Genomic DNA, 23369 nt, shown 5'->3' on the forward strand with positions numbered 1-23369 from the left:
ATAATCCATACATTGAGGTATTTCTCATGTCTATTTAAAAATGTACTCATCTGCTACAGTATATATGTACTGTACTGTATTTTTGATTCAAATATTGATATACTATGTATGATTAATTTGATTATTAATCATTAAAGATAACACTTCATAATATTAAACTTTATAAGTTACATTTGTTAACTTTAGTTAATTAATTAAATAGCAATCATCTTACAATGTTAATGTTGATTAATGTTACTTTTTACTAAAACTAACATATTTAACATTTAGGTATATTATGCATGAACATAAATTAACAGTGAACAACATTATGTATTTATTAACATAAACCTGATTAATACATGTCGTAAACAAACTGTTAGTTCAAGCAATGTGAATTTAACTGAACCATGAATGTTAAGCTGAATTACACCTTATTATTAAGATTTTTACAGCTCGCTTTCAGCAAACTGCTTCTTCTTCTTCTTTTTTGCCCCATGTAAGTACCAGCTTTGAGCTCCTTGCAACAGAATTGACATTATTTTTGAAACTGCTACTTTAAGAAGAATAAAGAAATGTAAGGATAAGCTTAAACTTAAAACAAATGAGCCATTTTTTTATGTGCAGGCAGAGATTCTACTGTGTTTTGTGGGTTGAATGTTAATTTTTGCAGTACAATTCACAGCGATAGTTCAGTGTTAATGAGAATTAGCAAGGGAGAGAAGGAGTTCCTTCAAGTGCATATACAGTACAGCTCCTCGTCACCTTTCATGTCAGTTTGCTGAGAGAGACAAGTTCAAGTTCATTTTATTTGTATAGCACATTTACAATAGCCACCAGGCTGACCAAAGTGCTTTACAGAAGAGCAAGATTATACCACATACACAGAAAACAGACCAGACAAAAATGTAAAACAACCCGTTTAAAAATTACCATATCACAGTAGTCAATACACTAAGGAAAACAAATAGGTTTTTAGCAATGACTTAAAAACAGACAGAGAAGGGGCCATTCTAATCTCTAAAGGCAGGGTATTCCAAAGTCGTGGCCCTGCCACCACAAATGCATGCTCCCCTCTACGCTTAAGCCTAACGTGAGGGACTATCAACAAAGCCTGGTCACAGGATCGTAGGCTTCTAGACGGAGTGTAGAGATAAAGAAGTTCAGAGAGGTAGATAGGGGCAAGGTTATGTAGGGATTTATATACAAAGAGGAGAATTTTAAAGTCTATTCTCTGACAAACCGGCAACCAGTGTAGAGATCTAAGAATTGGAGTGATGTGTTCATGTTTACGACACTTTAAAAGCAGTCTGGCCGCAGCGTTTTGGACAAGCTGAAGACACTCAATTTGAGACTTAGATAAACCGCAATATAAAGAATTGCTCTAGACGAAACATAACAAACGCATGAGCAGCCATTTCTAGAGTTTTAGGAGTGAGAAAGCTTTCAATTTTAGACAGCAAACGTAGCTGATAGAAACTGGATCCGATAACAGAAGAGATATGTTTATCACATTTTAAATGCTGGTCAACAAGAACACCTAGGTTCCGCACCCGTGAGGATCTAAAATCGGATAAACTTTCTAACTCAGGGCTTATACACTGAGAGTTCTCATTTGGACCGAAAACAATTACCTCGGTCTTGTCTTCATTTAGGAAGAGAAAATATTGGGCTAGCCATGATTTAACCCCCTCTAAACATTGCAGAAGAGAAGTAATCGCAGTGGAACTGTTTCTTTTGATTGGTAGATAGATTTGAGTATCATCTGCGTAGAAATGAAAAGACACCATGTTTGTCATGGGAAGGATCCGAGAGAAAGCAACCCGCAGATGAGCTTTCAGCTTTGCGATGTATCCCCAGCGTTTGCCTCGTTTCCTCCTTCGCTTTCTCCGCGGGATGTTAAGAGGCCACCGGCGGATACAGTCCGGGATAACTGTTCGGAACGACTCATTCGTTTTGTCAAAGGAGCAGTCCATATCCGAAGTGTAAGAGTTCGTGAATGTGTCCACAACAGAGTTGCAGATATCCAAGAGTGCTTGACGGTCATAGATTAAAAGTGTGTAGCAGTTTAGAGACAGAGTAACCAACCAGACAAGCAATCACGAGAGCTACAGACGGCATGCCGAATACACAGGTGCCATCTTTGACTCAAAGTTGACTGTATTTAAAGCACACTCGGGAGAAAGTGAAGTTTAAAGTAAGCCAGCTCAATTAGCAAGCTGGGTTAAGAAGGGCTGTAATGTTTCAGGTCTCAGGGCTTGTCTCTCAAGGCCTTATTGAATGCTCTTTTTTTTCTTCTGTTTTATAATTGGGTCACTTCTCTTCTCAGATGCCTGTGCGTGTTCTTGTCCTCCAGGGAGAGTTTGATGTTTTTTTTTCCAGCAACCTTTGTCTTCTGTCTGCGAGACGCTGTTTCATTTCCTTGTATGCTTGCTTAGCATCCTCTTCTGACAACCTCCCTCACCCCATCTCTCAAACTGACAGCTTTTGTTTCGTACAGTCTGACTTGCATGTCAGTATGTGAAAGCATCTTGATAGATTTTTTACGGTTTGTCATTAGTATAATTTTTTATCATTTCATTCTCTCTCTAATAGCTGCTGTTGCACATAATGACATCCTTGGTCGTCCCATCAGCCAGTCAGATTTTAGGGTTGGGTTAAAGCTAGGCACTGGGACTTTGTTGAACATTTGTGTCAACCCCTTTTTTCCCCTCTCCTATTTTAGGGACAGATATTAGTTACGATTTTGATTCTAGTTTAAAATGCATGTGCCATGATTTTGGAAATTTACTTTTTTTGTGTTTCTGTTGGTTTCATAGATAGATAGATAGATAGATAGATAGCCTAATAAATAAATAAAATTAAAATAAATGTTTAAATTTCATCCAAATAATAATTAGTTAAAAATAAAAAAAATTATGTTTTAATTTAATTCAATTAATAATTATTTTCTTACAATGTGAATACATGTGAGTGTACACATCTCAGTCATCATTGATTCAAAGTAAAAGTATAAAAAAAAGTTTTTAAATATATTTTTTCAAAGTAACGAGTTATGTATTTATTATTTAAGATATGAATTATTTATTAATATGTGTCATGAAGTTTTAGGGGAATTATTTTGGCTAACCTTGCCATCAAATGGTGAAATTATCTTGATACACACTCTCTACCATTTAAAGTTTTTTTTTTTTTCGCTGCATGTTGGTTGCACGACATGACATGGAGTTCTTCTAATTTCTTACAAAAATCATCTTTTTGTGTGTGTGTGTGTGTGACAGAATTTGCCTTTCAGTTAGTAGGACTGGTTCAATGTTCATGCCTGCGCATAAGGCCCTCATCTTCATCACTGATACTTTAAGTGACGCACTATGGTGCCCTCAGCTGTTTATTTTTAAGCCATGGATGAGACAGTCCTAACAAGTAAGTAAAGTGGCCCTTCAGACGTACGCTTGAAGAGCCTAAGAAGCCTTCAGTCAATCAATCAATATGAGAATCAATCAGTCCAGCAAAGCCGATCCACTGTCTTTAAGTATGCCGTACATCCCAGACCGCCATTGATCGCAAGTTCATTCAATTATGAATGTTCCACATCAACACTTTATGAACGTACAGTCTTTCAAAGACTAATGATTGATTGCGTTCATTGTCCCTGCCAAGAAAATCTCATGCATTCAGATTAAGTCGGTGTTGTCAGACTTAAAGTGTATATATATATATATTATTTTCTTTTTTCCCCCTTCCTTCAGAGCTGCCCATCCACAAATCCAAGCTTAGACATAAAAGGCATAGCATGGATTATCTCTTCCCTCTCAACTCTCATTAGCCCTTCGGCCTGCAAAAAATTACAATTATTTTTGGTATGCGGGATATCTTTGATGAAGAATTTACTAGATTTTTCCCTCCTCTCTCCCTCTTTCTGGAGTTTGTCATGTGTTTATCTGCAAAACGGTAATGTTGGGAGAAAAATCCTCATTAATTTTCTAGCAGTGGGGTGCCTTTTGCTGGGTTTGCCGAACAGGGATGTGTAGGTCGGGGTATTGATCTGAAGCCCAACGTGGGTGCACTTGACTGACTGACTGCTCCGCTCTGGACTGCCTTTAATGCGAACGCGGCTCGGTTAGACTTCATTAGAGTATCTCTTCAAAGATACGTCCCCCCGCTCGCTTTCGCTAGCATGCTAATGCTCCGACATTATCTGTGAATACATTATTCTAATGGAATTGCTCATTTAACATAAACTGCTCGGTGGAGAGGGATGGAAATGCTGTTATGTGTGAAAATAAATTATATATGGGCTATTCATGAGTGAATGAATTTGTGCTTCACTTGGCCATAACTCTCCAAATGGAATTGTGCTTGTTGAGTCGTGGAAAATTCCAGAAAATTTCCCTACATTAGTCTGCGGCGCTCATCCAAACAGGTCCCGAGTGTTGTTCCCCAACAAAGGGCATTTTGTAATGGAATGTTTGAACTTCCTGTGCAAGCCTGAGCTGTGTTGACGTGGAAGTTTTGAGATGCATACCACAGTTTGGCATACGCTACGCGAGGTTGAGGTCTAACGCCACGGGTTACGCAGGAGCTCCTCTGTAGACATGAATTATTTAGTACCAGTGCTCTTTAATTAATGATTCTTTGTATAAGCAAGTTAGAGTTTTTTCACTCTGTGAATTCACAGTGGGAAACCTGCCTTTTCAAGTTTTCAAGTGAAGCGTATTGATTGAAAGACTGAGAAAGTCTAGATTACTTGAGTTGGATTAAACTTAAAAGCCAGTGGAAATAATATATGTGACCCATATATTAAAGGCCAACATTACTTGTAATAGCCTGTTGCAGTTTTCTGTGTTAAAGCAGCATAAATGATGAATATCTTTACCACAGAGAGGAAATGTTTGGTCTTAGTGTTGTGAAATACATTCAATTAAAAGGATAGCTCACCCAAAAATTCTGTCATTATTAATACTTCATAATGTTCTTCTGAGGAACACAAATATAGAAGTTTAGCAGAATCCCCTGGGGGTCGTGTTTACGCAAACCGTATTTGGATATGCACAAATGCAAATATGATTTTTTTAGCGAATAATGACCTAAATATGACATATCAAATGAGTTGTATGAACAAAGGCCACTATAGTTTTTAATTTGTACATTTATTTTTATTTCCATTTTATTTTCAATTTGCCTTTTCAGTTTAGTTTGTTTTTCTTTCTTTCTTTCTTTCTTTCTTTTTCTTCTCTCTAGTGTCAGTTTATTTTACACTACCGGCCAATTATTTGGAATAATTCTGATTCAGATAGTATTGTTTTTGAAAGAAGTCACCAAGTTGTTCACCAAGGCTGCATTTATTTGATCAAAAATGCAATAAAATGGTAATATTGTGAAATATTATTAGAATTTAAAAGAACTGTTTTCTATTTTAATATTTTAAAACATAATTTATTCCTGTGATGGCACAGCTGAATTTTCAGCATCATTACTCAAGTCTTCAGTGCCACATGATCCTTTAGAAAGCATTCTGATATCTAATATGCATAATATGCATTCAAGAATTTAATTTCTGATAATATTGGTATTTAGTGCATTTTTGATCAAATAAATACAGCCTTGTTGAGCATATTAATAATAATAATAATAATAATAATAATAATAATAATAATAATTTAATTAATAATAATAATAATAATAATAATAATAATTTAATGAATTAAAATGTGTTCATTTTGATATGGATAATTATTAATCGTTGCTATTATGATGTATTTTCTGCTATTTTTATGTATTTTGTGTGTGTGTGTGTGTGTTTTGCTGCTTCATGTGCTTCACTTGGCTATAACTCTCGAAATGGAATTGTGCTCATTGACCAAATATTCATACCGAAATCAACAGTCAAAAAAACATATATTTTTTTACTTATCCCAGCCATCTCGGTATATAGCAACATTGGCTCAACCAGTGAATTGAGTTTTGGACAGGGTTACCTCTATGTGTGACTAGTAGTAGATGAGGGGCATATTTTGGAAACCTGTTTGAAACCAATCATTATTTTCAGTGGCGCAGAAGCCGCACACTTCACCTGTTAAACGACACTCATAGATGGCGACCAGGACAGTGAGCCTGTCAAATCCGAGGTGCGGACTGTTGCTGAAAGCTGCACGTGATGTAATCACACTTGTGACCGTTAAGTGACGAGGCCTGAAGGTGTCTGTTTATATGTTGATGCTGGTAGCTGCAATGCTGTGAATACAAACATGCCAGTTTCAGGCCCTGCAGCGGCAGGGATTCTGCCGAGGTAAGGTAAAGTTTTGAGCTATGCCATGCACAGACATCTGCTTCCCTCCAGCCCAGCAGTGCTTAGACATCTGCCCCATATGCACCCCAGTACTCATAAACTATAAACACGTACTGCAGAATACAGCCTAATGACAAACAGGAACAGATTGGGAGCAATATTCACCTCAGCCCCCCTCCTTTTCCTCTGTTCTTTCCTGTCAACTTTTACACACACTCCTAATCTCAGCGCGCCAGGCACTGCTTGTCTAGAGTATATTGTTTTATTTTTGTTTAGCTAAGTCAATCTTTTTTTATTGTATTATCGCTGGCAAGAGTCGCGTTTAACAATCATCTTAAGTGGTTTTGAGCGAGACTAGGAGAGAGAGAGTCACATAAGGATTGGGAATTGAGGACAGGATCCATTTTTAAAATAATACTGGAGCCAAACGACATTCAGAAATGCCTTTGAATATCTGCATTCTTCTGCCAGTGTGGACTGAACATCATAACAAAATGTGCAATATAAATATTAGAGCCGATGTCATGTTGTTCAGATTCTGTCATTTATGCACCCTCATGTTGTTCCAAACCAGTGTTACTTTATTTCTTGCCTTGAATGGAGTGCTGGAGTGATAATGACAAAAACTCATTTGGATTTTTCCATTGGGTTTTGGATTATTGTAGATGTAGAAAATAAGCTCTGTGACCAACAAAAGTTTTGTGATTCTTGCATTTTTTAATAATCTTCACAAATGAACACAACTTTTATATACATTTTGAAGCCTAAATACCATCGGCAGAAGTAAAAAGCTAAATAGGCTGTAAACAAACTACACCACAGTCAAATGACTTTAATGGCATCTGACAGCTTGTTTAGTCTTTATTAAAAAAAAAAAAAATCCCCTGAAAGTTTGAGTTAGTTTGCAATAGCACAATTATTAACACAAAGAGGCTGTGGAAGTGGACAATTGAGTAGATGAGTTTATCTGTTCGGTGTGATGACTTTTAATGTCCCCAACAACCTCTGTAGTCCCATTTGGACACTTGTTAGCAACCACATTTTCAACACAAGTAAAAGCTTAAAAAATCACAAGGTTATTACTGATGTATTTCATGTCATAGAATAAAGTGTGAAAATAGCTTGAGCTTGTGTTCACCACAGATATTATTTCAGGCATTTAACCAAAAACTCATTCAAAAATTTACTTCAGGATGATGGAACTAGAAGTACTAAAATGCTAACTTGTGTCTGGGCTTTGGCCTACAAAAACCTGTCATCCCTGCAGTACTCTATAAAGAATATACTGTATGTAGAAGGGGATTCTCAGGTATCCTGGCCTATACTGATAAACAGTTAATTGTTTTGATGTTATACCTGATAATCAATGCCTGAAATTAAAATGTTATACTCCGTTGTGCTAAAAGGTAATACATAAGCAATTCATAATTGAGTAAGTACAGCACGTTAGTTAGTAAATAAATAAATGGAGTGTATATTTACAATAAGTGCAAATAGCCCGCCTTGTTGGCAGAGGCTATTCACATTATCTCCGCCCACCAATGTGTGATTGGGGTAGTCAACATTACAAAAGACGATTTTTTTTTAATAGCTCCAGTGGCATAGATGGTAAAACGCGCGCCATACTCTTTTTGACGCGATCGACCCGAGTTCGAATCCGCATTTTGCCAAACTTTTTTTCCCCTCCGTTTTCAAATCTCATATCATATCGGAAAGGCATTTATTTTCAATAAAAATGAAGGAAATAATCGAAAAATTTAAAATAAAGTATCAGGTAGGCTTAGGGTAGGTGTAGGGAGGGCTTTACTGTTCCAATAAGGTGGCATCCATTTAATAATTTGAATTTAAATTATATAATTTACACTCAATACGTTATTATTGCATACTGTTTTATAATGTACTACAATACTGAGGTGCAGATAATTGCCACTATTTGCAATAAATAGTATAAATAGCAGAAAATCCTGCTATTTTAACATAGTGTAAATAGAATCTATAGCTATTTGCACTTAGTGTAAATAGCATCTATTGCTAAGAAAATATGCTGTTTTCACTTAGTGTAAATAGCATCTAAATGGCATTTACACTTAGTGCATTATTAAATAATTTAAATTTGATAGTAAATTTAGGTATCACAACATTATAATGTACAGTATATTATGAGATTTGGTAAAGATTGCTTAATTATTAGTTTTTGAAATATTAACTTTAAAAGAGTGTTACAATAGATAAAATAAAAATTCTGAATAAATTATAGCAAAATAAAATGGGAAAATGTGTATGAACAATTACATATTCAATATAAAGTAATATATACAGAACTGAATCCATGACTGGAAACCACTGGAAGGCTATATATAATTTAGATAATGTGGATTCCTACAAGCATAAAATCACTATTTATTTGGTTTATATTGAATTATGAGTGATTTATGGTTTCACAAGTCACCATAAAAAGCAATGATGCTTTGATAGTGATTTTTTTTCTCTCTCTCTCTTTTTTTCTTTTTTTTTCTTTTTGGAGCTTGACATCCCATGATCCTGTGACCACTATGAATTTTTTCTCTGAATTGTTCCTTTTTGAGTTTCACTGGAAAACACAGCAGCATATAGGTTTGGAACGACACGAGGGTGAGTAACTACATGCAGTTTGTCAGGCTTGATGTGCCCAGCACTGCAGCATTTAACTGGTTTACACTCCCATAAGCAATTGTTAATGGTGCTGGGTGTGTTTTATTACTGCAGTGCAGGGAGTTAAACGTGAGGTGTGTGCGTGTGTCATTAAGACTCAGTCTGCACACGGCTCAAACTGACCTGACAAGAACTCTGCTCTGCTTAATATGCTAGACGCTCTTGTCTTCCTAAGACTTAAGCAGCCAGACAAAATATGATGCAAGGCAATCGGGCATGCCAGACTGTGATGTTTGAGTTTATTTCCATGTCTGCCGCTCTTATCTCCACATCTCCTGCCACATTCCAGCAGATAGCTGTTAATAACACCAATTTATATGATTAATTATTACTGTCAGAACTAAAAGAGGTTTCACATCCAGTTATTTAACATGTCTCTCAGAGATCTGAAAAAAAAAAACATTCTTCCACCTTTAAAATAATAATGCCGTTCATGTTATGCACTCGTTCACCCACTTCCTTTCTTGTTCACTAACACTTATTCCTTCTGTATGCAACCACATTCACTCATTTTGAGCTTTAAAGATTTGCATATGCTCTCAAATTAACACCTCTAAGAGAAATCTAGTCTGAAATAGTTTTGTGATCAAAGGTGACTGACAGGGTGAAGATCCCTGTGTGATTTTGAATTACATTATTATAATTTTTTTTTTTTTAAGATGAGGGAGGGATGTTGTATTTACTTCAGTTCCCTGTGCATCCTATAGGTGGCAGTAGAGCTTTTGATGGCAGTATGTGCACATGCTGAGCTAAGCACTCTCTTCCATGAGCAAACGCAGTGTGTCTTGACAGCTTGTCATAACTAGTCCATGTTCTTTTAAATGCTAAAACAAAAGGCGTTTTTTGACAAGATGGTCACTTTTTTTTTCTCAAAAGACTGGAACAAAGACTGGCTTCAGATGTCTCACTGCTAAACTTAGCACAGAGCAGCCAAAGCTAGTACTTTTCTCAGACAAATTATTATTATTACTGTTTCTCTTACTTACATTAGGGATTTGAACAAACCTTTAACCTTAAGTAGTTCACTGCGGACATAAATGATACCTGAGAAGTGATGCACTTCATAATAAAGCTCATTGTTTTATTAGTATCCTTTGAAATCAAATTAAATCAAAATGTCTTCCATGCTGTCAAAACAAAATTATGGTCTAGTCTTCATCAATTGCATGTCTCACTTTTCCCCCCTCTCTTTATCTGTAGACCCTAAAACCTCTGTGATCAGTTGAATCCTTAAGGGCTTATTAGCATAAAACGTCTTCAATTGAGAGTGCTGACAGAATCACTTTTGACCTGTCATGTCATGATGGATGACGTTGTTCTTTGTTTGTACTTAAGGAGACTTCATACATTTGTTTGTCTGTCACGAAACTGAAGTCATCTGGTATTCCCCTTTTTGGTTAATGATCAGACTAAGGCTGTTTTACCTCTGTGAACCAGTTATGTTTATTGCTCTTTTGTGTGTGTGTGTGTGTGTGTGTGTGTGTGTGTATTTGCATGCATGCACATGTAAGTTTGAACAAGCTGAATGTATTGTGAACCAGATTAAGGTTCTAGTTCACCTCAAAATGAAATTCCCTACTCATTCTCATGTCAGTCCAAAGTTATTTTCTCCTAATAGACTATATAGTGCACGAGGCCTAAACACAAAGACCAAAAGGATACTGTGTATACTTTGAGGATGACACATAATGCAATAAACATTAACCAAATAACATAACATGTTACACAAAACATCCTAATGTACATTAATGATAACAAAAATAAGAAAAAAAACTGTTTAAAGAAATTATAATCACATGATGTCACATGGACTTCTGGGAATGTGCTTTTACTGGTTTTTAACTGTAAATTGTGGTAATTCATAGTTTTAACATGCAAAAATATAAGCGGTAGGCTATTTTAGAAAGGAACATTTAAAAGATGAAAAAGAGAAATTAGAGAGGATCAATAAATGATGAATAATGTATTGTTATTGTGTGAATAATATGTAATCTTGTAATCAATAACAGAGTTAACTGTTGTCTGATTCTAAGTATTTTAAAATGTAATTTAATCTAATTACAAGTACTTAATTTTTGAAAGTCTAATTTTTAAATCTAGATTACATGTAATCAGTTACTACTTAGCTCTGATGGCAAGGTAACTTACAGTTAAGCAATTAGTAGTAATTAGCATTTTCCTGTAAAACTTATTATTATTATTTTTTTTTTTTTTAAGAGAGAGAATATTCAGTGTTCTTAGGTACTGTTAAGATATTAATAGGATAAAAAAAAACACCTAAAAAGCATCATAAAATTCCTTTCAATGAAAAACAACAGCATACAGGCTTGGTACAACATCGGGTGAGTAATTCATGACAGAATTTAAATTTTCTCTTCAAAGAAAAAGCTATATGTAATTGTTAGTGCTGTTAATGTTAGTTTAAGCTTCACTGCCTTGACAAATGTTTTGCATTGATTTTCTCCATCATTTAATCAATATGAACTGCTCATGAGGGATATAGAAGGTATATGCTTTGCAGGACAGTGCATATTTTCAAACGCAGGGTGTATATTAATCCTCTTTAGTATTTAAATAATTCATACTTTTTAGATTGTTTTTGTTGTATATTTCTCATAATTAAATGTGCATTTGCCCAGGTTCCAGGTTTGTGCGAACATCGCGTGGGATTTCACATCAGCTGTTGCTGTTGAATGCCAGCTTGCCCCGTCTTTCTCATTTGAGTGACCCTGTCTACATGCATCGCACTGTACCTGAACATCTGTGTGAGGTGGCCTGGGACATCTGTGTGATGGACTGACATCTGTGTTTCTGTGAGTATGTGCGAGTGTTTTAGAGCAGAGCAAATTCGGTTACAGCAAAGACAGAACATTAGAGATTAGAAGGCGAAATCTAGATGTCAATATGATATAATCGCCTCATCTTTCCAGGTAGAGCAAGAGCCAGAGAAAGTGAGAGAGTGAAAGTAGGCCTGTTCTCATCCAGTGGCAGCGCACCTGCACGGCAGGACAGCGCGAGGAGCAGGTGCATGGCAGGTGGCCCCACACCTGTCCACACTAAGGTGAGAGAAGAGACAGCTGGCGCCCGGAGTCATCTGATGAGGAGAGTTCAATAACCGCTTGTATAAAAGTCTGTCTTTACAGCTCATAAGCCTCTTGGTGAAGCAGACGCACACCTCTCCTCGTTCTAGCTAAGTCCCTTAATAATAAAGAGGCTGTCCACCACCTATGTGCTCCGCCAAATATATGAGGTGTTGTGTAATTAACATGCTGTGGGAAATCAGGTTTTATAGTAACCTGTAATTTGAAAGGTGGAAGACTTTAATATGTGGGTTGAATAGAAACATACAAAAGGAGAGAATCTGATTTCATATTTTCAATAAAGCTTAGCAGTGTAGTTGGTCTGGTCATATTGCAGCTTATCATGGTCTAAAACTTCCTACTTAGACAGGAAGAGATTGTTTGACTGACATGTCAAGTGCTCAACATAGCTGGCACATACATTGGCATTGCTATATAAATTGCTTGCATGTTTAAGGTTTTATCTGACCACTTTTTCATTCAGAAATTGCTAGTAAATTTCACAAAATAATTACAAAGAAATGTAAAGTAACACATTAAAATGAATGTAAGATAAATGTAAATTAAGTACAAACAGCATTTTCTTGAAAAACATACTCCAATAATCTGTTTTATTTACAACTTCAAAAAAAAAAAAAAAAAAAAAAAGAAAAAGTTTTTATTTTTACTTTTATATATATATATATATATGTATAAGTATACACGGAATTAAATGTGAAATAGTATTTTCTTGTAAAACATGCTCCAATAATCTTTGTTTTTATTTACAAATTTGAAATATAATTTATTAAATTCATATTTGCATTGTATGTAAATTTGACTAAAATTAGGCAACATGTGACATCCAGTGTTTAACTTAGAATGGAAAGATTAGTAAAAAAATAAATAAAAATACAGTGAAAAATTTGACAAATAAAGACAAATACTTTCATTAAAAAATGCTGGTCAATTTCACAAGTAATTACAAAGAAACAGTAAATAACACATTACAATAAATTAATAGTGAATTAATGTAAAGATAGTATTTTCTTGTAAAATACACTGTAATAATCTTTGTTTTATTTATTAATTAGATTTTTTTTGTATACATTTTACGTTTACATTTCACGTTAATTAGGCTGAAATTGGGTAACTTTTGACATCTAGGTTCTACTTAGACATGAAATAATAAGAAAAAGAGAATAATATAGATTTAAAAGAATAATAAAATAAAAAGCATAAAATAATAAAATAAATAAAATACTAAAAAAAAAAAATGCTTAAAACACAGCAATAAAACCAGAAGACAGAAGATGGTCTCAAACTAAATTCTTGAATATCTTTAAAGCACTTGATGTCGTCAACCTCACAAAATTTGGCAGAATGATGTAAAAACCTGCATAAAGTAGGCCAGTCAGATTGGTGCGTGTTATTTTGAGACAGCCATTGCCATTTTTGTGTGCAATATGCCTCAGACAGTCGATGAGCGGTCAGTGGGCGGGCCGACTCGATCACTCTCTCGCTGTGTCCTTCTCTCAGGCGTGTCTGTCCATGGCTCAGTTTTCCATTTTAACTTATGATGTGCAGTGAGACTGACCCCTGACAGGACAGGGCCACATGGCAATGCTCACACACCGGGGGTCTAAGACATTCACAACCGGTTGTCGTGGCAGCAGTATGGAATGCTGGGAGGGACAGGTCTGGCGAGTGCAGTCTGGTTACCAGCTTAAAGGGGTCATATGATGTTGCTAAAAAAGAACATTATTTTGTATATTTGGTGTAATGAAATGCGTTTAAATGCGTCGATTTTTACAAAGCTCATCGGTCTGAAAAGCGAGGTGTGCTCTGATTGGCCAGCTATCCAGTGCGTTGTGATTGGCCGAATACCTCAAGCGTGTGACGGAAATGTTACGCCCCTTACCATACTGTGATGCCGTGTCCCGGAGCGATGAGACAAAAACATTAAAACCCATTATAAAGGAGGCATTTGTTGCATCCAGTGGGGACATAATTACTGATTATAAAGACTTATACTGTCTTTTTACGCGTTGCGTTGCATCGCGCCGTGTAAACATAAAACCATGTCTGCATTTGTGATCAGAGAAATGACAAACAACAAGCGCTACTCTACACTGCTCAAAACTTACGTTTGAATCGTCAGTGGCAAATTCTTTAAATATGAAAACTTACTTACAGACTGTGAGTCAGAACAGCCGGCATTGTAGTCTACTCTACCAGGATCAGGAAACAGTCCTCCATAAAATGCGCTGCACACATCTGAATATTTGGGTTGTACTGGTATGGTCTTCACAACATGGCGGTGGCGGTGGCAGCAACAATAAAGTTACGCCTTCTTTCTTTGTGTGAACATTTGGGTGGTGTTATGCAAACCTTCCCACATCGTGACGTAGACATGTAGGCGTGTTTGAATGAGGCGTTTTAGGAGTTTTAACTTTTATTATAGGAGTTATACCTTTTATAAAGAATATCTTTTTGGGTTTGAGACTTTAGTCTTTGCAACTTTAGGGATCTTATCTTTTCACGAACAGCTTGTAACACTCCAAAGAGAAAGGAAAACTTGAAATTGCATCATATGACCCCTTTAAACCAACTGTGAAGAGTCTGGAGATTTGTGGTGTATGTTAAATGTGTTGTGGGTTCCTCTGTGGGTCAGTTTAGTATGTTTTTATTTCTTTTATTTAGAGTTCTTAAGGTACTGTATTCAGCTACACAAATAAACCTAGAAACACAATTTCAGATGTTGAATGTTAGTTTGCTTTGATCTCATTTCAGACTAAAGCATGTCTATCGGATCAGGTCATTAAAAATTAAGTGGGTCTGATGTTTTGTACTAATTTCCTAATAAGGTAATTTAATATTGCATGATTTTACAGTGTGAATTATTTTAGTAATAATATGGTGATCTCAGTCAGACCCCTAGAATACATTTTTTAATGTAAATATATTTTATATACATTTTTTCTGTATTGTTCGATATTATATATTTTAATTGTGCCTGTTCTTCTTTGTTTACGTTTAGATTAAATTAATCATTATGTAACATTCACTTTATTAATTTTTTAAATCTCTAATAATTTAAAAACACTAAATTATTAAACTATTAAATACAATCTTTACCAGTTCAAAATGAATACCAATTTTTCATACTGTACATTGTCATGTTGTGATGCCCAAATTCACTTGAACATTTTAACCTGTCAAATTTGTGCTCTTTTATTGCCTATTTTCCTTATCACAAATATAGTAGTTATCATAAATTAGATATCATTATAAAGCGTAAAAGCTCAAAATTCATCTTGTGAAAACAGTTTTGAAATCAGACATTGTGCTACCATGGAAATGGTACTTTAAATCCTTTTAGAGGGCTCCTCCTTGCAGTGTCATATTGCAAATTTTACTACAATATTTTATATTCAAAACCTTTTGTAATCTTGACAAATCACATATTATTGGAAAGTCTCAAGATTCCATATTTGGTGGTTATTTTGTGATAGAAGTAAAATTGTGACAAAACCAGACAGGAAAGCATTGGGTGGAGATAATGGAGTGGGTTTGACAAAGGACCTTGAGACAGGAATTGAACTCAGTTCGCCACGAGCAAGTTGTGCTATATGTCGGCACACTAACCACGAGGCTATTGGCGCCGACAGAAGAAATACTGTGACAGAACATTTTTGACAGTAAAATTCATTAATAAATTCAGTAGTGTTTGGGTGTCACCGGTGGCTATTTTTGGTATAGCGCCTAAACAAAATCTCACAGGAACCTCAATTTTTGTGATATCAACTTCAAATTTTTAACATAACTTGTATAGACATACGGCTTTGTTTTTACATCAATTTTAGATTCTAGAATAGTTTGTAAAACACACACACACACACACACACACACACACAATAGTTTTTAGCAGAGGTGGGACCAAGTCATTGTTTTGCAAGTCACAAGTAAGTCTCGAGTCTTTGCATTCAAGTCTTGAGTCAAGTCCCGAGTCAAGACAGACAAGTCCCAAGTCAAGTCCCTCCCCAAGACAGACAAGTCCAAGTCGAGTTGCAAGTCCTCAGCTTTAAGATTCAAGTCTTAAACAAGTCATTAGTGCTCTTTGCCCAAATTAGTGTCTCAGTATTAATTACTGTAATGTAAAATAAAACTATATGTTACATATACAAAATATTATATTATTGTATAATTACCAAAGAACATATAATGATTCAGTTTACATCACCTTCATAAATTGAATAAAAACAGAAAAAAGCAAAAATGCATTCTTTATTCATCATTTTGTAGATGTAAAGTTTAATAAACCGTTGAATTTTATGGAAAAAAAGTTCAATCGCCATATTGTTCCGACCAAAGTGACTTGAACGCACCTGACGTCGTTATTACGACTTGTCAACTCGTAAGTACGAACGTCCCAGGAGGACTTGAACGCAGCATAACCTGCACAACTGGTACTAATCGTGACGTAAGTAGACATTGATTGGCCAAACGCGTATGAAGCAAAGCGCAGTTATAGGTACTGTGCACATACGCTTGTTTATATATTCATATTTAGCATACAGAACATAACTCCACGTTTAATCTTATGAATGTGTAATTGTCTGACCAAACAATTAAAATGTTAATTATGCAAGAAAACCTTGTGCTTTGGTCATCTGAACAACTTATTTAGACTTTATTTATTTAATGAGTAGATTATGCACACATTTTAATAAAGCCAAATCAGTTTTTGTAACAAGTGAATACGTTCGTTGACTTAAGACACAACTCATAAGACACTCTTTTTCGCCACCTGCTGGCGTACTTATATAATATGAAGAAATGGTCACTGAACGAATCTGAACGAATCATTTTGGTGAACGAACTGAACATGAACAAATCTCTTGAAAGAATCAACATTTCCATCACTATTTCTCATGCCCGCTCCGCGTCCCTGCTGCATGGGCGGCGATCAAACGGGCAGAGCAGCGCTTTTCACGAGCGGAGATCGCTACTAGACGAATCATGGAAAAAAAAAAGTTTTTTCTTATCTCGGTTCTTTTGTCGTAAGTTGTGTTATTACTCCATTAATTTATACTAGCCTATATATCCAGTGCTCCCTAAACGCAATCTCTGGCTTATTGCCAGTCAAGCGCAAGCACGCTGCAGGGACGCGTAACGACTTTGATCTGATCATAAAGTCTTTCCGAGTCACAGGGCTCAAGTCCAAGTCAAGTCTCGAGTCATTCCTGTCAAAGTCTAAGTCGAGTCTCAAGTCTTCTTTAATTATGTCGAGTCGAGTCGTAAGTCATCAAATTTGGGACTCAAGTCCGAGTCAAGTCTCGAGTCGTGTGACTCGAGTCCACACCCCTGGTTTTTAGTGTTGTATTTTTCAATTATTCGTAGAAAGTAATTATTAACAGTATGCACACTGTTATATAGTAGTATTTAGTAGTATAATAATATAAGAAAATAATATAAGAAAAATAAGAATATTACAAACAATATCCATCAGGTAATATTGTTTCTTCTACTTGCAGTTGTACAGCACATGGTTTTCAAATAATTTGTAGGATTCAGAGTTTCAGTCACTACTGTCTCAGTTTGAAACCATTGTTCTCTTTCCTGAGTCTTGCTCTTTTTCCTGTTTATATTCCAGCACACTGTAGCTTGTTAGTCTGGGCAGCAGGCAGAGATGAGGTCTTCCAGTTTGAGGTGGATGAAGGTGGTGTTCCTGAGCAGTGGCTGTCTGTCTGTTTCAAAGGAGTCCCCTGCTTCGCTCTGCAGTGACCCCGACTGTAATGATGCATCTGTGAAGACACACACACACACACACACACACAGCCAGCAACACAAGAAAATTACCCTACGGCATGCAGCCAACACATCCATTGGAAGGTGATCCAGACCGGCTGTATATTTACATCAGTGAGACATTCCAATTACGTTCTCTTTAGGAATTCTAGTTTTTCCAAGGCTGTGTCCTCACTGTAAAAAAAAAATCCGTAAAATTTATGGTAAAAAAACGGCAGCTGTGGTTGCCGGAATTTTACCGTAAAAAATACGGTAGCAACGTTTTAGGTTTTACGGTTTTAACTTAAATTTACAGTTAAATACCGTAATTTCATTAACTGATATAATGTTAATATACCAGCCTATTGAAGTACTGAAATCTGTTTTGTACCTTTGTAATACACTGATAACCACCAAATGCAGGTGGTGATGAGAAAATCACATGATGAACCAAAGCCCATCACAAGCAGCTTTAAAATAATATCGTATATATAGAAAGTGCACAGTGTCATTCACACAAACGCTAAACACCATCATGGTAACACACATGAAACTGAAATAATGCAATAAACATTCATTTAACAACATTAGGTGTAACACACAACCCTAATATACAAAACTGATAAGAAAAAACTAAGAAGAAACATAGTTATTTCAACAAAAAAACATCAAATTTGAAATGGAATTGGAATTCTGGGAATGTCAGTTTACGGTTATTCACTGTATTTTTCATGTTTAAAAAACATGGTATTTTTCACTTCCAAAAATGGTATACTACCGTAAAATTTATGTCCAATACATGTAATGTCCAATACAGTTTTTCACCGTATATAGTAGGGGAATTTACCGTTAACCATTTAACAAGTTTTTACTGTAGCATTTTTACAGTCTTTTACTGTTAAATTCACGGTAATTTTTTACAGTGCTGCTTAGCTTTGTCCACCTTGTGCCTAGTGAGTCCCCACAGTTCTGGTGATGAATCACTCTTGGACAACAAGTCTTCAATAGAAGTAGGCTGGTTTTGTGTTGAGGCACTCTGCCATGGATCTTGTTATAATAGAGCTGAGAGTGCATCCTGCAAAAGCAAATGTCAATGCCACTCCCTAGGGCTGTGCACAATAGCCTCCTGAATTTCTCTACCATGATGCCTCAGCGACAACCAGCATAAACAAAGCCACATGTAAATCTGCATGCTGTTATTGTCGGGGTTTCCATGGCAACATCCGAAAGGGACATTGAATGAAATCCCATTTAGTCTTGTAACTCTCATCTGTGGGGTTGGGGACAATGGTGAAGTGTGGAATGGGTAAGAAGTGTGGAAGTGTAATCAAAGGATGTTTTTTTGCTCCCGAGGGGGTCCAGCGTTGAGTGCAGAGCCCATCTGATGCTCTTGAACCGAGGTTTGGTCTATGAAGGCTGGATTAGTGTGTTTACATTTGACCGTAAGTGAAGAAAGTAGTTGGGATTAAATATTTATCAAGGAACGAATCACACTGTTGGGCCTGAGAGAGTCACGGCCAGTGACACTTCACTTCAAACGTGTGTGTATGTGTTCAGTCATCACAGGTTTTCCCCTCACAGATTCTCATTGACCCAAAATCCCATTCAACCCTCTGAGGCCATGCCTTGGGTCAGAAAGGGTGTTAAGTAAAGATGAGATGAGGCGCGCAACATCGAGTACAGACCCATCTTCACAAATGGAAACTTAAACTTCAAACAGACGTCATATATATTACATTTCAAAGGGAATTTTTATAGAAGCCCATCAGCCATATGACAGGTTTTCTGAGGACTCATGTGTTGTGACAGGCCTTAACACCCTCTGGCAGAGCTCTGATTGGTTGAATGACTGAAGCATGGTGTTTTATGTCTTAATGGGCCTAATGTAGCCCCTCTACCTCGGTCTGCTTGTGGCTAAGAATTTAAACTCACTGAACCGTAAGTCAGTTCATAAAGTGGCCATATGTCAGGTATACATAAATGTCCTTTGACTCATGCTTTTGCACACAATGCTTCTTGATGTCTGGATAAATCTGTGTAATCAAGTGTTTACGTCTGTGGTGGTTCCGCAGAAGATTTAGATTATGACAGAGCTCTGATTTTCTGATTCACATTCACAATGTCTTGATTCAGTATTCAATTTTGATTTAAAATCTGAATTTGAACCAGAATGTCAGAATTTGAATGCAGAATCTGAATGTAAATCTGAATTCAGAATCCAAATGTGAATTTGAATTCAAATCTAGAATGTGAATGTGAATCTGAATTTAGAATCTGAATCAAATTAAATTAAATCAAATTGAAATTAAGTTGATTCTTAGGCTTCAGTTCTAGTAGTTATTGCCCTTATTTAATTCATTCAAATGACATGATTTGAAACTGAGTTTCCACAGTTAAAGTAGATTAGCAGAACTGTTATGCAACATTTGCAACATTTTCCCCTTTTTTGTAAAATATTTATACATTCAATAAAAATACATAGATTAAAATATTTAAATTATTTTAAGAATTAGATATTAGTAAATATTAAAAATATTAGTGGTCAACCGATATATCAACATGGCCATTGTTATCGGATAATATTCATCCTTTTTATCAAATTATTGACATCAGCTGATAAGTGTTGGACTTTTATTTTCACATCCATGAAAATATAATGTTAAATGCATTCCATTCTCCATCTTCATTACAGGATGAAGAAGTTGCTAAATTATAAATCTGTTTTATTCAGATAAATATAAATCAGACAGATTTATTTATTTATTCATTCATTTTTCTTTGCCAAAATTGTGCATGTTTTATTCTAAATTAAACTGTATGATATCATATAGGCCTGTATCAGCTTTATATTTGCAAATTCTCTGCTGTCTAAGATCGAAGGCATCGGACCAATTGATCTATCAAATCAATTACATTTTCTATCAGTGTTTATTTCTATTTATTTATTTTTTTTTATTTTTTTTTTTACCAGAAACATGCACTTGTATTGACAGTGACATCTTTGCTTTCGTGTGAGTGTGTGCAGAATTTAACTTGTAAAATAAGTTGGGTATATTTATTCTATTTCAGATGAGTGTGTTGCAGGCTGATTTAGAGCGTTCAATTCAGATTTGCATTTTGTTGGAGGAGAACAGGGAGAGGGGGACCAAAATTGTGGGAGAGGTACGAGTCACTGTCAGTCATGCATTAAAAAACACCCACCGAGTCACCGGCTTGGTTGCCCGCGGCAACAATGTGCTTACAATGCTGACTGTACAGAGATGGGAGTGGAGGCTTATGGGGGAGCAGCAACTGTATCACCACCAACAGCACCAAGGTAAAGCCAAAGCTGCATAAAGCTCCTTTTATCCTCTCTTCTGCACAGCCCGTATCCTCGCACTGCTTTCCTGCAAAACACTGACCATCTCTGGGTTTTCTATTTAAAACCGTATTTATATTCAGACTCATGTGGACTGTCTGCCTCCACAACATGTTTCACTCATGCGATATTTTATTGAGAGAACTGACCTGCTTTTCAACTCAGGATGAAGTTTCTTTCTATAGCTGGGATGACGTTAATATGCTACAAATAAAAGTCTATAAATTCATTCAAAGACATCGGCTTTGCCAAAACACACAGAGCAGATGTCAAATGGAGGTCTTTCCCATAACAGATTTATTGTTGTGTACCATACTGTCCTCTGGACTGGCCTGAAAAGTGTCTCCTTTTAGACGATGGAGCAGTTCTGTTTCAGGATCTGGCGTATCACAGCCTACTTCTGAGGTTACTAAAGCAGAGGAGGTGTGGGGTTTGGTTTCTCGATGTAGGACATAAATTAGGTGCAATCTGGCGGCGATTAGATTAATTTAGTCTGCTGCATTTATGCAGCGTGTCAAAGCCCCCCAGAGAGAGTAGCGACGGACCGCCACACCACACCAGACCATACCACACTTCTCAGCCATGCCATCTTCCCCCTCTCTGAGGGATAATTTACAGACAAACAGTGCAATGCCAGATCTCAAACCGTGCCAGTTCTCACTGGGGATTAAGAAGTTTAGCGTTCCAGCTTTCTGATGCTACAGAGAAGCAGGAAAATGAGGATGGGTCTACCGGGGAACTCTGGGTAGCCTGTTTGAAATCTGACACATTGAAGTGATTTCAATGTAGGGAGCACTGTTTGCTTGAGGGAGGATGTGTGTTGGGTTAATTAAGCTTTCCTTGTGACTCGCTTCTAAATAGATGACAGTGATGTCAGCCCTTAAGTAAATGCTTCCATGTTTTTATATTTCATGTGGGCAATCACAGCTTTGTTCTTCTGTTGAGTATGAAGGTATGAAGTTTACAACGTTTTCTGGTGACAACAATGTCAGGAAAGGGCATGGTTTTAGTCTGTGCAGGCCACCTCTTATACCTCCACACACCGACAGGCCACGCTGACCTTGTCACCTGATCCAGGACATGTTTTGAAAGCAGAAACCTTTATGTACGTCCTCAGTGTTGCTGTGAGGGAAACGGTTATGACAGCAACATCAGCTCACACAAACTCGCTGACCTCCGTCTCCCTGTTTTCCTCCCTCCCTCCCTTTAGATCTGTGCATTTTACTAAGGCCAAAGATAAACAAGCAGTGTGAGGACAGATGAGCAGTGTCTAAGAGGAGAGGTTAGGAGAAAGGAGGAAACGAGACAAATTAAGATGAGACATATCAAGAATAGATGTTAGAAGTTGAGATAAATCAAGAAGGAAAGAGGCAAAAAGACAATAGAAGGAATGTGATGAGACAAGGGGAAATGAGACTAGAGAGGTGAGAAGAGGAAAAAATTTGATGAAACTAGAAGTATGCAATCTGAGATAAGAGGAAAAAGGGAAATTGAATTGACAGGAGATGAGACAAATCAAAAATTGGACAGAAGAGACAGTATGAGACATATTAAGATGAGATGAAATAAATGCAGAAGACATGAGACAAAGTGAGACGACATGAGAAAAGATCAAGCAAATTGAAAAGAAGAGACAAATCGAGAAGAGAACAGAAGAGACAGTGAGAAGAGACAAATTGAGATTAAATAAGTGATAAAAATTATGATATTAGACAAAACAAGATTAGTCAAATTAAGATGAGTAGAGATATGGCCAATTCAGAAGAGACAGTGAGATAAGGAATAATGATTTAAAGGGGTCATATGATGTGATTTAAATTTTTCCTTTCTCTTTGGAGTGTTACAAGCTCTTGGTGCATAAAGAAGATCTGTAAAGTTGTAAAGACTAAAGTCTCAAATCCAAAGAGATATTCTTTATAAAAGTTAAGAGTCAACCACGCCTACCTAAAATGGCTCGTTCTAACACGCCCCCACATATCTACATCACTATGTGGGAAGATCTGCATAACGCCGCCCAAATGTTCACGCAAAGAAAGAAGGCGTAACATTTATTCTCGCTATAGTATTGTTGTTGCCGCTGCCGCCGCCGCCGCCATGTCGTGAAGGCGCTGTGAGTTTCGTTGTGAAAGCGAAACTACTTTGTTTGGCCTTCCAAAAGAGGACGATATCCGCACTGTTCCAGAACAGTTCAACCCAAATATTC

The sequence above is a fragment of the Sinocyclocheilus rhinocerous genome, unplaced genomic scaffold (assembly GCF_001515625.1).
Source record: "Sinocyclocheilus rhinocerous isolate Xijiao unplaced genomic scaffold, SAMN03320098_v1.1 scaffold2423, whole genome shotgun sequence".
NCBI classification, from domain to species: domain Eukaryota; kingdom Metazoa; phylum Chordata; class Actinopteri; order Cypriniformes; family Cyprinidae; genus Sinocyclocheilus; species Sinocyclocheilus rhinocerous.